Here is an 18,279-nt window from a genome sequence, read left to right as displayed (position 1 = left end):
ACATTACACTGCAGCTAACAGTTAAACATGCCAGTGCACCAATTGCGAATATTAAGAATGACTGACAACATTTAGGCTACAGGAAACAGGATTTTAAAGATCAGTGCCTACTTTATTTTCAGTCTGTTTTATTTTCCTACATTTTGTTAATGTAAAATAATATAATACATTGCCATATTTGCATTTAGCCTGTATATCAAGTATCCTGCCAAATGTATGCTAATTTATTTATTTGTGAATCCACCTGTAGCTAATCCAAATATGCCCATGTGACCTATCTGACTGCATACTGCCTAATACTACTACTAAAACAGTCAATTTTATCTTCCACAAAACATAGTCTAATCAAGGATATATATATATTTTTATACTTTTATTTTTTTATTTGAAATATCTGCATTGATGGGGGCAGTAGCCAAACGTTAGGCCTACACTCGTTTTGCACTTAAGCTTGTATTCGGTGTAAACAAACAAGCATGCGTGGAAGCCTGGAGTTGTCAGTAGCGTTCTACCTTTGAATAAAATGGGAGTATTACGGGAAGCTACTTTTATGCCTGTTCGCTACAGCTATTTTGCATATTGCAGCCAATACGTCAACTGGGCTAAAAAGCATGTTAGGTTACCTTTCCTTCTCTCACTGCATTCTCAGAATCTTATCCTGTTCCTCCTATATCCGATTAATTCGATGGATAGAAGGCGGAAGAACTAATTTCTTCAATCTTTTCATCGTGGCTGGCTAGTCTAACTTTCCGCTTTCTCTGCGCGCTCATGGATTTCATAGAAGCGACTACTATCGAGTCCCAACGCGAAACTGCTAACGTTGATGGGAGGTGTAGTTTTATGCTGCATTCGCGACGTGATTCTATGGTTTGCACCAGTACTGTTTCTCGATGTTGCGGTGTATTTTGTAGACAAACATTGACATGGTTAGAAGTCATTCGCACCAGTGCGCCTAAATATTTTTTTGCACTCGCACGTCATCATTTTTACTCGCGAAATGGGCGCACTGTAGAGCCCTGCCAATACACAATTTCAGTTGCTCAACAGTATGGGGTATTCTTAGTCATGTTTTTCATTCCATTATGCAGCTAATTTGACAAATCTGGACTGCAGACAGGTCATTTTAGCACATGGACTCTTCCTCTATGGATAAATACTATTTAAATATGTGCAGAATTTATTTTGCCATTGTTTTCCTGAAATATTTAAGGTCTTCCCTGGAATAGACATTGCCTGGATGGCAGTATATGTTGCTCAAAACCTGTATACATCTTTCAGAATTGATTGTGCTTTGCCAAATGTGCAATATGCCTATGCTGTAGGTACTAACGCTCCTCCACACCGTCATAGATGTTGGGTTTGGAACTGATCACTAAAACAAGTTGGAAAGGTTGGATACTTGGATAGGCCCTCTCCTCTTTAGCCCAGATAAGTCCATAAATTCCAAAAATAATGGCAGATTTTGATTGGTATACCCACAGGACCTTTTTCCATGTTACCTCAGTCCATTTTAAACAAGCGCAGGCCCAGATAAGAGGGTGGTGTTTTCTGTATCGTGTCTCAATACAATTTTGGCTGTTAAAATTTTGGCTGCAGTTTTTGAATTGAGTATCAAACTGTGCACATAGACAATGGTTATCAGGGGTTATCCTGAGCCCATACAATGACAGGTGTGGAAGGTCTGGTGTTGCAGTGCCATCTGAGGTCCAAAAGACCACGACCATCCAATATGTTTTTCAGCTCCTTCCTTTGTTTGCAAAGATTTCTCTGGATTCTCTGAAATAATATTATGTCCTGTAGATGATGAACCCCCCAAATACTTCACAATTTCATCGTAAGAAGCATAAAAATGACATCGTTTCATCATTTGTGCACACAGGTTTACACAGAGTGATGAATACTATGGAGTCAGAACAACGACATAAAGATTGTATGCCCAATATGATTTGCACAAGTGTAGAACCGTTTTGTAACTGTGGAATTAATTTGTCTGTGTGCAAAAAAAATGCGTACCTGCAGAAATATTTTGTGCACTTGTGAAGAACCGTTTTGTAACTGTGGAATTAATTTGTCTGTGTGCAAAAAAAATGCGTACCTGCAGAAATATTTTGTGCACTTGTGAAGAACCGTTTTGTAACTGTGGAATTAATTTGTCTGTGTGCGAAAAAAATGCGTACCTGCAGAAATATTTTGTGCACTTGTGAAAAACATTTGTCCACTGGATCTACAAAGCTACAAAACTTTTTTACAGACACGAATTTTGGCAGTGTTTTGTCGTTGTTTCTGAAGAGCCAATCAGTGAATTTTGGCACTGTCTTGACAGTTTCTGCAGAGCCAATCAACACATTGCATCGCCTACTGACTAGCCAATCAGGGGACGTCCTGCGTCACATCTCTCGACCAGGGTCGGCAGCAAAGATTCTGGCACAGAGCTAGCGAACGTAGGTCGTAAATCTAACAAGTTGGAAGGCTATGCCTTTTACAGCAAGGCTTTTGATGGAAAAGTGGTGTTTATTTCCATAATCTTTGTTTAGTGAACGCATAAAACCGTCAGTTTGTAGGCTAAGCAAGAAGAATCAAGAATTACGAACTTTGAGTTTGTTTATCATAACCTAGCAACCGAGGCTTTAGGTGTAAAAAATTATTACGGTTTCAGTAGCTGTGCTGTAGCATAGTGGTTAGAGGAGCGAGCTTTGATCTAAGGATCTTTGGTTCAAGTCCAGCATCAATCATACTGCCAAAGTTAGTTTTGGACAAATAGCCAAATAAGAGTTTGCCCTTCTATTGCATCATATTTCTTATTTAAAATAGCAGGGCAACAAGACTGACAGAAAGAAGACACTGGGCATCTGACAAAAGTTCTTTCAAAACGTTGCGTTGTATCGCGTTGCTTGCAGTCAAGTTGATGGCTGGCTTGCATGTCATGTCACGCCTAGCACTACATCTCTCGGGGTAGGCTATAACTGTGTATCAGGCAGAATGTAGTTATATGGTCGTAATAGAGCTGCACAGTCCCGCCCACAGCCGATGCCGGATGTAAAAATTCAATGCAATTTCTCCATTGACAATTGCGGTGTAAGCCATAAAAACTTAACTCCACGTGGTAGACTTAAAACCAGCTACGGTTGTACTAAGCGATTGTATATGCTCCTATAGACACCAAGAGTTCGTGGGGCACTAACCTTGTTTTGAGATAAATGAATTTTATTCGCGATCTCTTGGATAAGTACTTCATTACCCACAATCCTGAACAATCCCACAATCCCACAGTGATGCCTCTGATTGGTGGAAAGGCTGTTATGGTCATAGTTTGAAACTTTCTCAGTGGAAAAATATTGACAAACATGGCAGAGTTTTTTACTGCCTATGGCGAAAATCTTAATGTGATTAAAAACTTTCTTGTAGGGATGCACGATATATCGGCGGCCGATATATTATTAGCCGATAAGTGAAAAAATGAAAATATTATTATCGGTCCGATAACAGAATTCTGGCCGATAATTTGCGCCGATATTTTTTAAAGTCCTAATTTAGACCTACTAAGGTCCGTCTGGCTACACTGAGCTAGACTACTTGAGCTTGGTTGGCTATACTTTTTCCTCAATATAATGTCAGCGGTGTGAATGTATTTCACCACTCTAACAAAATCTGTGGATATGCGTTCATTTGGGAATCTGTGCATCTCAAAATCCTCTCGTGAATGATCCGCCATTTAACCTTAACAGAGCGGAGCTCAGCCCTATCTAGAGCCGTCTTGTGCTGGTGTGTTTGCACCGCGCTGGTTGGGAAAACAAATAAACAAACTCGTTAGTGGTAGTAGACGGGCATAAGATACAGTCTGAGAAGTTGCAGCTTTATTCCGTTACCCGCAGTTGAAACTAAACCTAAGTTTCCCTCACAAACTCCGATTTGGTCGCTATACTGTAGCTTATTCCAAGCTGAGCCGTTTATGAGCGTTTAGTCCTAAATGAAAACGATTCAAACTCTAGCCACTCACTCGCAATTCACTGACGTCAGATTCACTTAAAGGAGCCACACATACTGTAGGGCTAGGCTACTGTTATGTTGTTGACTGCCGTACTATTGAGGACTATTATGAGTTCTGTCCATCATTTGGTGGTAGGCAAAATTACTACAATAAAATTATGCTTATTAAATGCTTTCCCCAAATCACTTTTCACAATTTTTTTTTCAAGAGTAATATTATCGGTTATCGTATCGGTATCGGCCACAACAAACCAATAAATATCGGTTATCGTTATCGGCCCTAAAATTCCATATCGGTGCATCTCTACTTTCTTGACGAATATTAGTACTTGTATCAACAAGGATTGGGGTTTATACATCACACGAACTTAGTCAGGGCCAATACACTATCAAATAGACCACTGTAAATGTTAGTTTAAACACTTTTCAGGTAGGCTAGCACTAGCCGACAGGCTAACCTTTAGCATTTCCGACATTGTATGTCATTACATAATGCAGGTAACATTAGCCTACATGCTGCAACACAGGTATGAAATATATTATGTTTTAGTGAGTGTCCAAAGGGGTGAAAGCCACTTTAAATCGGGTCACATTATTGACTGTTGTGTGTCCGAGAGTCAGTTTGTGGGTTTTGTAAGGGTCAGCAGCATGAGGGACAAGACCTACAAAGTTGTGGTGAGTTAAACAGGGAGGTTGGTAATGTTAATGCTGCTAGCAGTGCTAGTTAACATTAGCTAGGCTACTGTAGCCTTCATACTGTATGATTCATATCAATCATTAACCTAGGAATACTTTGTGCATTTAATGAACATTTTGTGTAATAATTCACGGCAAATTAATAAACTGAATATGGTGGTCCAAGAGCAGACCATGCACCAGTCCATGCATCAGCCCGACTGAGCAGTGATGACAGCATAGGATGAGTCAGGTAACGTTACAAAGCACTGCCGTTAACGTTAACCGCTTTCACACACACAATATAAAATACACGATGATAAATATAAAATTCAATATCAAAACACTATTATTTACACGATTACTTCTGAAATAACTGCTATTAACTGCACATTCACTATATAAAAATCACTGTTTGGAGGAAAGGGTTCGCGTGCTGTAGCCAACTCAACGCTGCCTCCTCCATCCAGCCTTACTGTGGATACCCTTGCCTCATTTTTTACAAACAAAGTGGCGGCAATCCACAGTCAATTCTCTACATGCCCACACAACGCATCAGACTCAGATACCGCACTCCTACAACCTCTAGGGGCTGCTGGAACATCTTTTTCAGCATTTGTGTCTCTTTCCGAGAGTGAAGTATCTAGACTCCTGACACGTAGCCGTCCTACCACATGCATGCTGGACCCTATACCTACGAGCCTACTTCAATCCATCAGCACGGCCATCGCACCAGCTATCACACATGTGATCAATGCCTCGCTAACCTCCGGCACATTTCCAACAGCGTTCAAAATGGCCCGGGTAACACCGTTACTTAAGAAAGCTTCTCTCAACCCTGCTCAAGTCGAGAACTACCGCCCTGTCTCACTCCTGCCTTTCCTATCCAAAGGCATTGAACGAGCAGTCTCCAAGCAGGTCTCTGACTTCCTTTCACAGAACAACCTTCTGGATCCAAATCAGTCTGGGTTCAAAAGCGGCCACTCCACCGAAACGGCTCTGCTGTCTGTAACAGAAGCCTTAAAAGAAGCCAGGGAGACCGCTCGGTCATCAGTACTCATTCTGCTTGACTTATCGGCTGCCTTTGACACGGTTAATCACCGCATCCTTCTATCTATACTCTCTAACATGGGAATCTCCGGTTCTGCTCTCTCCTGGTTTGAATCCTAACTCACAGGAGTGGCTTGGTCAGCTATCTGCACCTCATCTGCATCTGAGAGACTTAAGTATTTGTCAGCAACATAGACAATACAACATATTTGCTTATGGTGGGGTTAGAAATTATTGAGCGAGCCTCTATATCTAAAGATTCCGTTCGGAGCGGAACGATTGAAAAATAATTTCGTTTTCAAGCCCTGCCTCACGGTCAGCTATTCCGTTGCTCTGATTGGTTAGGTATATCCAGTTGAGTGCAGAGGTATTCCCCCTCTGTATCGGTTCAAACACGCCCCATAATTACGACCCAATGGAACAAAATCAGACTCATATTCTGACTAGAATTGAGTACGGCTACGTCAGGCTAGGTCACTGCTATTTACCGATTTCCGGCTTCCATTCACTTCCATTGAACACATGTAAACAAAACCTCAATTATGTGGTTAAACTAACGCCGCTGACTTATGCCAGCAACCATTTCACTTTGATAATACACTACATTTTGGTACAACATATATAGAATTTATATGAAGAATTTGGCTGAAGCACTGAGGAGAATTTTAGTGTCAGCCCCTAAGACTGTGCCCATTGCCTAAATTTGTGGTCATTTAATGTCGAATGTCAGAGTAATTACATTCCAAAACGTACCTTAATGATACTCCACAATTTATAAAGAAACGAAGTTTAAAAACAAAAACACAATCAGATGGATTACACAAATAATTGACAAGGAAGTACAAGATTCTTGAATTGCCATGAATAATTGACAAGGAAGTACAAGATTCTTGAATTTCCACGAATAATTGACTAGAAAGTACAAGATTCTTGAATTTCCCCTTGGGGATTAATAAAGTATAATCTATCCATCTATGATTATTCGACGGTCGCTTCTTTTCTAATAATATTAGAATATGGGCTACATTACATATTTCAGGCCACTAGATAGCGGCATTCCACTGCACTTCGGGCATTTTTTGGATGAAAAAGCAAGGAGTGAAATGGCGTCATCTGGTGGCCGTGTAGCGCATTTACCAGGAAATTGTTTTTTCATACTAATTATTCGTGTGATCCCTCTGATATTGTGTTTTTCTTTTTAAACGTAGTTCATGTATAAATTGTGATGTAATATGAAGGTATGTTTTTGAATGTAATTACTCTAACAAGTGAGGGATAACGGCCGCCAGAGTAACCTGTTATTATAGGCTAAGTGACTCATGGACAATGGGAAATGCATGACGGCGGTAAATGCAAAGCACTCCCCGTCAGGCAGTGTCAGTTTTCTTCCTCCTGAGATTTCTCCACGTTGCTTGATCCAAATTCTGTTATTTTTGCTGTATGTTGTACAAAAATGTAGTTTCTTATCCAAGTGGAATGTTTGCTGGCATTAGTCAGCGGCGTTAGTTTTAGCACATAATTGACGTATGAGTATTTCTCCAGATCACGTGACAACGGTGGTCTATAGACCTCTCCAGAATAAGTCCCGCCTCCGTAACTTCCGTATCCATCCAACTTCCGGGCGTGGATTGTCTATGGGGAATAACATGGCGTTTCGAAATATCATACCGGTAAAACATCTGTAGGTAGCGAAGTTGAAAAAGCTGGTGGGCAGATTGGTCTACACACTTCTGCCATATAGTTTCCACTGGATTTTTTGATTGTCGGTGCCGTTTAAGTAGTATACTATAGACTATACTACTCAAACGGCACCGAAAATCAAAAAATCCAGTGGAAACTAGATGGCAGAAGTATGTAGGCCAATCTGCCCAGCAGCTTTTTCTACTTTGTCACCTACAGAGTTTGACAGGTACGATCTTTCAAAACGCCATGTTATTTCCCATAGACAATCCACGCCCGGAAGTTGGATGGATACGGATGTTAGGAGGCGGGATCAGAGCCATATAAAAAGAGAGTTGCGACTCTCCCATAGACTTCCATAGGAAACAATGGCGGCCCCTTTTTCACGCTACTTCCGCTTTATGCTGAGCTCAACAGTTCCAAACTTTGACATTCACGGCTGTAGCCCCATTCACTTCCATTGCTTTCTGCCTGATATTGTCAGTGGTAAGTAGACGAATGTACGACGTTTTTTTAATTGTCATATGCATTTCCTATACCAACTGCACTAGTAGATACTGGTATTGTTCTTTGAGGATTTTGTGCTGCTTGTTTAACTGATATTTATAGCTTAAATGTTGACCGAAATTTTAAAGCCAAAAGTTAGCCTGCAAACCTTGATGTGGAGAGAGGCTAGCTTAAAGATAATGTTCCTACGTCAATAATGAATTTCAGACAAAACACATTTGGTTAGCCTATTGTAGTAGGGCAACTTTAGATGATAGGTTGGTTGTCAACAGATTTTTATTATGTTTATAATGCTATATTTTTCAAACCTGATTGCGTTAGCTTACTAGCTTACGTTAGCTAGTCAGCTCATTCACATACATAGTGTTAACGTTAGACATGCTATGAGGGGGAACACGAAAGCTGTTCTCATATTAAATGCTACATTGATAAAATACATTCCATACAGCATGGTAACTCTATATTCAGATGTGCTGGTTATCAATGGGTTTGTGATTAACGCTCTTCAGGTGAAAAATGGAGGAAATTAATGTGATTTATTGTCTTTAAACCTGATATAGACTAGCTTGCTAGATGCCAAGTTTTATGGCGTTATGAACTGAACCGTGGGCTGAACATGACATGATATAGGCTGGTGTCCACGACTCGTGAACGAGGGGATTTCAATTATGAATTTCAGGGGAAGCAGTAGGAGCAAAACCTAGACTATTATAAGTTATTGTTGTTGTTACTGGTGCGTGGCTCTTGTGTCCCTTGCCAGCCCAGTCCTGTGCCACTACTGTTCACTGTTCCAAACGGGACAGTGGCACAAGCAGTAGGCGAGTGTGGCACGAGCGTGATCGTGGGACAGTAGGTATAGCGTCTGTATAGTAGCCTAGATGTTTTTGCTCCAACTGATGATCGGTTTCAGTTCATTTAGTTTTCAGTAATTTTAATTGCTGGTTGGTGTAATTTTGATTGTTTTAAGTAATTTGTCAAATACATAGCGAAGTTTGCATGGAAGAGACTGACGTGACAAGAGGGCATTGCCTTTCATTAGGTCAGTGATCTTTGTAAGTAGGACAAATGTCTTTTTTTGGATAACTGAAAAGTGTAGTCAGGTTAATAGGGCATAGATCACTCTGAAAGTAATCCCCAACAAAATCATTCATTATGTTGTTATTGTTATAGTTTTTGTGTGGACTTGTGGCACCCCCAACCAGCCTTGCAAATGGTTAGCTGTGTATGGGTATGTAAAACTCTTGCTGGCCTCTTGCTGGAGATGGCCTCTTGCTTAGGTTTCTGCTACTTACTTAATGTGTTGTCCCAAGTATACACTGAGTGTTACCAGACCTTCTTTTTATGTTGCAGTGTCATCATACCTCCCTCCCAGTCTTTTTTTGCATTTGTTCCTGTTCTTGTTTTAAACACACATTGAAAACTTAATAAAAATTCTATTGAAAACAGTCACAGGACAAGAAGGGTGTGCGATATATGACTGGAATGGTCAGATAAGATCATTTTTTATGTTTTGAGGTCCACACGATGGGGCCCTTACACAAATGGAGTTGTGTTGATCCAGCATCTTCCACACCTCCCATAACACTACCGACTCCAGCCAAATGTTGCATCCTCCTTACCATGTCCCTCTTATAGGTGTACAGAGTACAGGGCTACCCATCCCTTCCACATTGTGTCTTTTGTGTAGTTCACACACAATTGTTCAAACTTTGGAAACGGAAATCTTTTTATTTTTTGGAAACCTAAATGAGTGTCAGACCTTCTTTTTATGTTGCAGTGTCATCATACCTCCCTCCCAGTCTTTTTTTGCATTTGTTCCTGTTCTTGTTTTAAACACACAATAAAAATTCTATTGAAAACCTAACATCAGTCATCCTTTTCATGCTGTAGTCTCACCAGCCGGCTGAAATATAAGTTATAAGTTATAAATATTTTATTGAAATAGTTGATTGCTTATTGAGTTACAAGTGTCACATTTAAGTTGTTATTGATTCTTATTTTGCCTATGTGTTTTTGACATGTTTATGGCTTACTCTTAAAATGTTACCAAGGCTGTGTGGTGGCCACCTTTATGCTATTTCTCTAAAAGAACTGAACAGATTTAATGCATTGATCAAACTTTTAAAATTTAAGCTTTTAGGCTACTGAATGCCATTTATATATTTGATAGACGTTTATTGCTAGTCTTACAATGATCAAAGTTGTTCAGATTTGGGGGGGGGGGTGCACCTTCATCTTCATCTCACCAAACGAACTGAAAAGGACACTGGATCTAATGTTCACACACAAAAAGGATACAAAATGCATAGCCTACGTTTTGACAATGTAAGTATATGTAGCGTGATGCAGGTAAAGGAATCCAATAACAGCTCATGTCCAGCAAGGAAACAAACGTTCAATGTTAGAACTACCAAAGAACATATTTTAGATTGATGTTGCAAACTAATTATACTCGCAATATATAATTGACACTATAATGTAAGCATGCTAACACGTAATAACACTCGTTTTTGGTTTGTTGTAATGTTTCACGTTCAATAACGCACTCGCTGCTGTCTATCCCACTGAAATAACACGACACGCAAAGAGCTGTTTGGAACTGTTGAAGCGTACGTGAACCACGTGACCGCGTGGCGGCGACTTCAAAGAGTGTCGCAACTCTCTTTTTATATGGCTCTGGGCGGGATATATTCTGGAGAGGTCTATTGGGAAGAAAGTCCAGGGCCTTTTTTTCAGTCCCAGTCCCTCGTCCTACTACACGCCCACAGGCGGCGAAGAGGAGAGGGCGAGGTGTCTGCAAGCGAATTCTACGCCCTGCCGCTCTCCATAAGAAATTCATATGATAGCCTAGCCCAGTGGTCCCCAAACTTTTTCTTCCGAGGGCCAGCTCACTATGCCTGGCTCTAAGAGAGGGCCAGAGACTCGGAGTATATCAGTAACCATAAATAGCTTAGCGCTGTGAACAAAGGCAGTCTACCTTAGTTGATTATTCCATTACATTTAATCTATAGGCTATTGCAATTTAATACCATTGTTATCTGTGTTTATATTGCCATCATGCCATATCAGTGTAAAATGTAGCTCAAATGAATTAATACTAATAATAGCATTCTCAAAACTATAAGCAGGGAGTCCCAAAAGTATATTTTGAACTCTGAACTTTGCATACACAGCTCAAGTTGTGAACAAGCAATATCCTACAAATAATTTAAAGTTCTCAAACTATGAGTTTTATGGTGGTGGCAGAAACATCTGAAATGACCACCATTCTAACTTTCACTCACCTGATTTGACTTTCAACTTTGTGAACTCTGTATCAACATTTGAACGAGTGAATAAAAAATATAAATAATTACACCAGAAAGTTCCAGAATTATGACTTGAATAGAAGTAAGTTAGTTATTAACAATTAATTGATATTTTTTTAGAATACTTTGAGCACGGATGCAGTCAGCAGAGGCCTCTTACATTGTTTGCAGGTAGGCCTACATTTTTTCGATGGCAAACGTGAAACAGCGCCAAAACAACCACCAGTGGACAAAAAGAGTATTACATGTGTACTGTTAAAGATGAACTGAACTGGAATTTTAAGTAAAGGTGATATAACAGATGTATTTTATTTCTTCTCATTGGTACAATGATTAAAATGGCTGAATTTATTAAAAGGGATAAAATTGTACGTTGAAAGTGGTGTTGTTGTTACACGGGCGCCGCCATGTTGGATTTCAACAATCGGCTACGTCACTGGCATGGTAAGCTACTCTGCACTAGCACTAGCAGCCATAGCAGATAATGAGTCTGAGGCTAGCTGACATGGCTGAGGAAACTAACATTAGGCCTAGCTGAGTTACATATTGGCCATAAGCCATTTATCATAGGCTAGCCTACATCACAAAATCTCATACAAAATGAAACCAAACTAGTGAAACAAAGGCAAACACTTTAACAGGGGAAATTAATTGGGCATGAATCATACTGAACGCTATTTTGTCAATGAGCAGAAACACACACGACATTCAAACTATTGATAAGATGTGCACTATGGAAACTGGTCTGTAACTTAAATGCCATTGACTTGCCATATCCTGACTTAAAAAACCCTTTTCTTGCTTACTTTATCGCAAACTCGGTGGGGCAGCTTGTAGTCTTTTTCAATTCATAGAAGGGCGAGCCCACAGTCTATGTGCAATGGAGCCTAAGTTTCAACTTCGGCTTCGTTCACCCAATGCAGTCACTGGTCGCAATTACAAAGTCCGGGAAGGTTCGTTCAATCGTTTAAAGTTTTAAGTGCAGTAGCCTATCTGTCCCCTTTGGAATAATATCTCGAAGTAGCCTCAGATGAGGTCCAGTGTAAGATAGGCTACCATACGATCCATCCAACCTAGGAAAGGGCTAGCAGGTAAACACCTTGGAAACACTCTTATGTCAAACTCCACAAGCTAGCACTCCGACCATAGAGAGTATAAACCATGACTCCGACGATATCACAGATCGATAATAATGCGTTTACTAGCTGGTAACTAAACCACAGCGGGTCTGTAAACAGAATCCAATGTCCCTTTCTACTCACCCTGAAGCCAGTTGTTCATCGTCTCAGGGCAGATTCTTGATGCGAGGGAGTTTAACTCGCAGTGCTGCTATCCAAGAGACTCGTGCAATATCAACATCCACAAGGTAAAAATCTGCAAACTCTCCACTACCGTTAGCCTTAGCAAACTCGTGTATCCTCCGTGTATCTGGGGTCAACTTGGGGTAACGAAGTTTTTAACAGTTTCAAGGGAGGGAGAGAGAGAGCCCGTGAGTTGCTGTTACGAGTGCCAGTAGTCCATATTGCGTTAGCCTACATTGCCGTGACAATGCGTGTTATATAGCTTATTTGTATGCACCGTAGCCTTCGCATAGGCCTAATGTAGTGGTGGTGAGTGAGTATGCAGTTGTGTGGAGGATGTACAGTAGGCAATGTGTGTGTGTGTGTGAGGGATGGAGGGAGACAGAGACAGCGTGCGTGTTGCTGTCTCAAGCGCCCCTCGTGCAGTTTTCTACATGACCTGTAGGCTAGGTCTACAGTAGCCTATGTTGTGCCGCCAAAAATGTATCTATGTTGTACATTGCACAAAATGTATACCCCCGAAATAAACACATACATAAATAAACATATTTTTCCCGTAACTTTGGCTTCCTTGAACATTTTCCCTACGTTTCGCCACTGCTTTGCAACAGATAGATTCCAGTGTCCATGCTCCGGCAGCGCCCACACTGTAATTTTCACCAAAATGATTCTACTGAAGGTTGAGCTGGAGCCTGAAACCCATCTAGTGGTAGTCAAGACTTTTACTGTCTATGGTCAAGACACTACAGGCCTGTCCCTCACAGGCTCAAATTTGTAACCCATGCCATTAAAATGACTAATTTTCGTGTATACATAATATGCTGCAGCTGTTGCCTATAGAACTTCTCAGGTCCTACCATGCCAGTGACGTCACTGAAACTGGCAGCGTTCTAATACTAACCAACGCAATTTTGGTGTTGCTTAAAAAAGGCTACGTATTGATTTTTTAAATTATTTTTTTTAGTGTCATTTATTTTTAATTGTCATAATCAACACATTATCAATGTTGATTCTTTCAGTTCAGTTCATCTTTAAGACCCGCTATAGAGAATGAATGGGGGAAATTACGGACGTTATAGTTTGACGATGTCGTACTCCCGTGCGGGCCGGATCCTATATACCACGGACATGTTTTGGGGGCCACCTAAAATGAGGTGGCGGGCCGTATCCGGCCCGCGGGCCGTAGTTTGGGGACCACTGGCCTAGCCTATAAGCGGCGCACTGGATTTTTTAAAAATGGAAATGCAAAGATCTCCGGCAGCTTGTTTGCAGGCGATTCAACAGGTTCAATCGGGGTCGGAGTCGTAGGGAAAGCAGAAAGAGACTAAAACGGTCTATCAGCACCATTGCCAGTGATCTGAAGCCTACATTTGTCTGCAGTTCGCCTACCGTTACCCGGAAATACTTAGCGGAAATATTTAACAGAGCACACCAAACCTGCCAAACCCACCTAACTTCTTTGCCCATCTGGTGCTGTGTAGGCCTACCCATGTGCACAAGTCCGCAGATACCGCACTGCTCTGTGGGGAGACTGGTGGGAGTCTCGCCAGCTGCCTTTCCACCGCGCGTCGAGTGAATAGCCAAGTTCGCATCTCGCAACAGGAAACTGTTGTCCCTATGCGGCTCTTTACACGAGTCTAAGTGAAAACGATATAGGCTATCTGCACATTCTGCACTGTCATAAATCGCTGTAGATAAAACCTTCATAGTTTTCAAGGCTAAATGAGGAGATGGGAGGGCTAACATTGCCTACCTGTACGGAGACCAAGGTGCGCAGAGTTGAGCCGCAGAACTACTTTCACTTTCGTGCAGTTCGGAATCGAATGGTCTTATCCCGTTATGCGATTGGTTCCGAGTCGGTCACGTGGTTCGTGTAGGCCATGTTTCAGACTACTAACATTCATCAGATCCCCATTATCATATTGAAGTGAACAGTGAAAAGAATCATGAATTATTAAAATATGCCCAACTGTTCCACTTATGGCTGCAGTGCAAGTCTTATACATCAGCGGTCCCCAACCACCGGGCAACGGCCCGGTACCGGGCCGCAGGACATTCCTAACCGGGCCGTAGCCTACGACATGAGTTTAAAAAAATTGCATGCAAACTAAACTAAATTTAATTCGCAATAATGTCACGTTTTTACATGGCATAGGCCTATATGCAGTTGTTTGATTGCACGCATGTTTGCATTTTGCAAGGTCTATTTTCTTACGTCTGTCTGTCCCGCCTAAATTTGTGGTCATTTAATGTCGAATGTCAGAGTAATTACATTCCAAAACGTACCTTAATGATACTCCACAATTTATAAAGAAACGAAGTTTAAAAACAAAAACACAATCAGATGGATTACACAAATAATTGACAAGGAAGTACAAGATTCTTGAATTGCCATGAATAATTGACAAGGAAGTACAAGATTCTTGAATTTCCACGAATAATTGACTAGAAAGTACAAGATTCTTGAATTTCCCCTTGGGGATTAATAAAGTATAATCTATCCATCTATGATTATTCGACGGTCGCTTCTTTTCTAATAATATTAGAATATGGGCTACATTACATATTTCAGGCCACTAGATAGCGGCATTCCACTGCACTTCGGGCATTTTTTGGATGAAAAAGCAAGGAGTGAAATGGCGTCATCTGGTGGCCGTGTAGCGCATTTACCAGGAAATTGTTTTTTCTTACTAATTATTCGTGTGATCCCTCTGATATTGTGTTTTTCTTTTTAAACGTAGTTCATGTATAAATTGTGATGTAATATGAAGGTATGTTTTTGAATGTAATTAGGCTACTCTAACAAGTGAGGGATAACGGCCGCCAGAGTAACCTGTTATTATAGGCTAAGTGACTCATGGACAATGGGAAATGCATGACGGCGGTAAATGCAAAGCACTCCCCGTCAGGCAGTGTCAGTTTTCTTCCTCCTGAGATTTCTCCACGTTGCTTGATCCAAATTCTGTTATTTTTGCTGTATGTTGTACGAAAATGTAGTTTCTTATCCAAGTGGAATGTTTGCTGGCATTAGTCAGCGGCGTTAGTTTTAGCACATAATTGACGTATTGCATGCAAACTAAACTAAATTTAATTCGCAATAATGTCACGTTTTTACATGGCATAGGCCTATATACAGTTGTTTGATTGCACGCATGTTTGCATTTTGCAAGGTCTATTTTCTTACGTCTGTCTGTCCCGCCTTCAACACTTTTACATATTGCCTTCAGCGCTGCGCAGCCTCAGGTCAGCTCACTTCACTTGATCAGTTCTTGGCGAACAAAAACAGCAACAAACAACAAGCATCTTTAGCAGGTCACTGGCCAGAGTGTTTGAGTTGCGAGAGCCGCTGCAGAGATTTCTTACAGAAAAAAAGTCACCGTTAGCTGCACATTTTAGTGATGAGGACTGGGTGTCAAAACTCGCTTACCTGTGTGACATATTCGGGTTGCTTAATGACCTCAACCTGTCACTCCAGGGGAGAATGACGACTGTCTTTAAAATGGCAGATAAAGTCGCTGCATTTAAAGCCAAGCTTGATTTGTGTAGACGACGAGTGGACCAGATAAGTTCCAAACAGTATTGGTTTTGGGAGAGACTGAGGCAGGGCCCTTTTGTAAAGGGGCTACAGCGGAATACACTGCCCCCTGCAGGTTTCTTTATTTGAACACGGGCACTGAGCAAAGGAAAACACCAGTCTACTAGCTATATAGAAAATAGGTTTATTGTACAATAAATTTCACATAGAAAGTTAAAACATTTGGGGGGAGAGCAATCACTCCAGAACTCTGGCTGCTGTAAAGTGCTATGTGCTGAGTCATAAATAATTAGGCTACATGAATTTAAGTAACAACTATGCCGGACCACCGGGATAAAACAGGTTATATAAGTTAGCAGATAGTTACACATAGAAAGTGCACACGTGCTCAATGGAAATGACAGTTCATCTCATAACACAGTTCATCACAAATTCAATCATAAAAACGAAGGTACAGAAACCACTGTGCAAACACTGCAACAATAAATACTCCACAAAGGCTACGTATATCACCCCCTCATTCCCGGCCACCGCCAAGGCTCAAATTAAATTATTCAGCACCAGAAGGAGCGTTTGTTTTCTCTCCCCCCTCTCACACATATACCTGCCGGAGAGTAGGCCTACACTTCCCCGGAAAAAGTACAAAGAACACAGGATTAATACATTAAATCACCAAATTACTGCTGACTCCGTCACCACTGCTGCCGGACGTGGGGTTCAACGAAGGACATAAAACAGAACAGCGATCGCACTAACAGGGCACAAACTCCCTAATTTAGGCCTAATGGCACTTACCCCGAATGATTGGTCAACCACACCGACGGTAAAAGGATTGCCCACGTCCCAGCACGGCAGCCGTTGGTTCTAAACTCAGCAGTACGCTGTCCCTTTCCGCTGTTCAACAAAGACCTTAGCCATTTATCCCATCCCTCATTAACAAATGCAGCACAGGTGTGCTGCTGCATCCACCCCAACACCACAGATCACGGGACTGGACCACGCCCTCATCCACAGCAACTATTGTTGCAACACACCCGCTTACACTTTCTCTCGCAGCCGGTGCGCGATCACCTTTTTGCGCTTTCAAATGAGTTTGAGCGTTACTTCCCATCCTCCACAGATCCACGGCAAACCAATGAGTGGGTCCGCAACCCATTTGTCAATATCCCGAATAGTCCTAACTTGTCAGCGCAGGAGGAAGAGCAGTTGATCGAAATTGCAAATGACGGTGGTCTTAAGAGTGTGTATAAGGAAATCTCTCTGGCGGGTTTTTGGATCAAAACCAAAGCAGAATAGGATATCCCGAGATAGCCGTAAAAGCGCTGAAAACGTTTCCCACCATGTATCTATGCGAGGCCGGGTTTTCGGCAATGACTGCAACTAAGACCAAATTGCGCAATCGACTGGACATTTCAAACACACTGAGGGTGTCACTGTCTTCCATCACCCCCAGATGGAACCTTCTTGTTGCAGGGAAACAAGCAGGGCTCCCACTGATTATATTCGTAATGCACGTTTAGTTCCCATGTTTTGTTCCTATATTTTGTTAAGCATGTTCACACTTATAGATGTAGCTTCAAGTTGTTCAATATTCATAGTTCATATTGTTCAATTTTCACTTCTTCAAGTTCACGTTTTTCACAAGAGATCGTTACCTTCACTGTTCATACATAACTAAAGCTAGTTCTTTTCAAGTAATGCATGCACAACACATATGGAACATGGAAACACCCCCGCGCCGGTCTGTGAAAAAAAAATAGGAATCAAACCGGTCCATGGTACATAAAAGGTTGGGGACCCCTGTTATACATCATTTGATGCAACTGAGCGGTTTTCTTTGGTAGCCTACAGTTCTAGGTCTAGCAAACAGATAATCAGAATCACATCACATCTTAGGCTATACATTGTGGGAAGGGTTTATCAATGTGCTTTAATAATGATACTAGCCTAACAATGCACTATTAGTTACAGTTACAATTTACCACATTCTTCGCTAGCATACTTCTGAGTAAGTTTAACCCTTGGCTATGGATGAACTACGAAAGGTTATGTCAGGACTCTGGAGACTGAAGAAAAAAAGTAAGGTAGCCTAAACACTACTCCGAGATCGTGATCACTACAATGGGCAATTTACAGCCCCATTTCAGATAGCAAAGGTAAATAGACACTGGGATATTTCTGTAAGTGCCCTTTATATATTGACAAACATTGATAATAACATTAATAGGCCTGTTAA

At 41.2% G+C, this 18,279-nt stretch overlaps 1 protein-coding gene across 8 annotated transcripts in view; it reads right to left on the bottom strand.

The window, feature by feature from the left end:
* The window catches only part of LOC143137467 (protein NLRC3-like), a 103,262-nt gene extending 88,947 nt beyond the window's left edge, over nt 1-14,315 (bottom strand). For 7 of the 8 annotated variants that reach the window (XM_076297671.1, XM_076297665.1, XM_076297668.1 and 4 more), the window contains exon 1: nt 14,262-14,315. The gene's annotated coding sequence lies outside the window, so the exon portion shown is untranslated. Of the gene's footprint in view, nt 1-13,958; nt 14,051-14,261 lie in introns of those variants that run through there. The other variant, XM_076297666.1, reaches the window with a different exon arrangement.
* Between the last annotated feature and the right edge of the window lie 3,964 nt (nt 14,316-18,279).

This window comes from Alosa pseudoharengus, unplaced genomic scaffold (genome assembly GCF_046254945.1).
Source record: "Alosa pseudoharengus isolate Yale_2024_CS ecotype anadromous, Long Island Sound unplaced genomic scaffold, YU_APseudo_1.1 YU_APseudo_1.1_scf_21, whole genome shotgun sequence".
Taxonomy (NCBI): domain Eukaryota; kingdom Metazoa; phylum Chordata; class Actinopteri; order Clupeiformes; family Clupeidae; genus Alosa; species Alosa pseudoharengus.
This window is presented reverse-complemented; position numbering and strand designations above follow the sequence as displayed.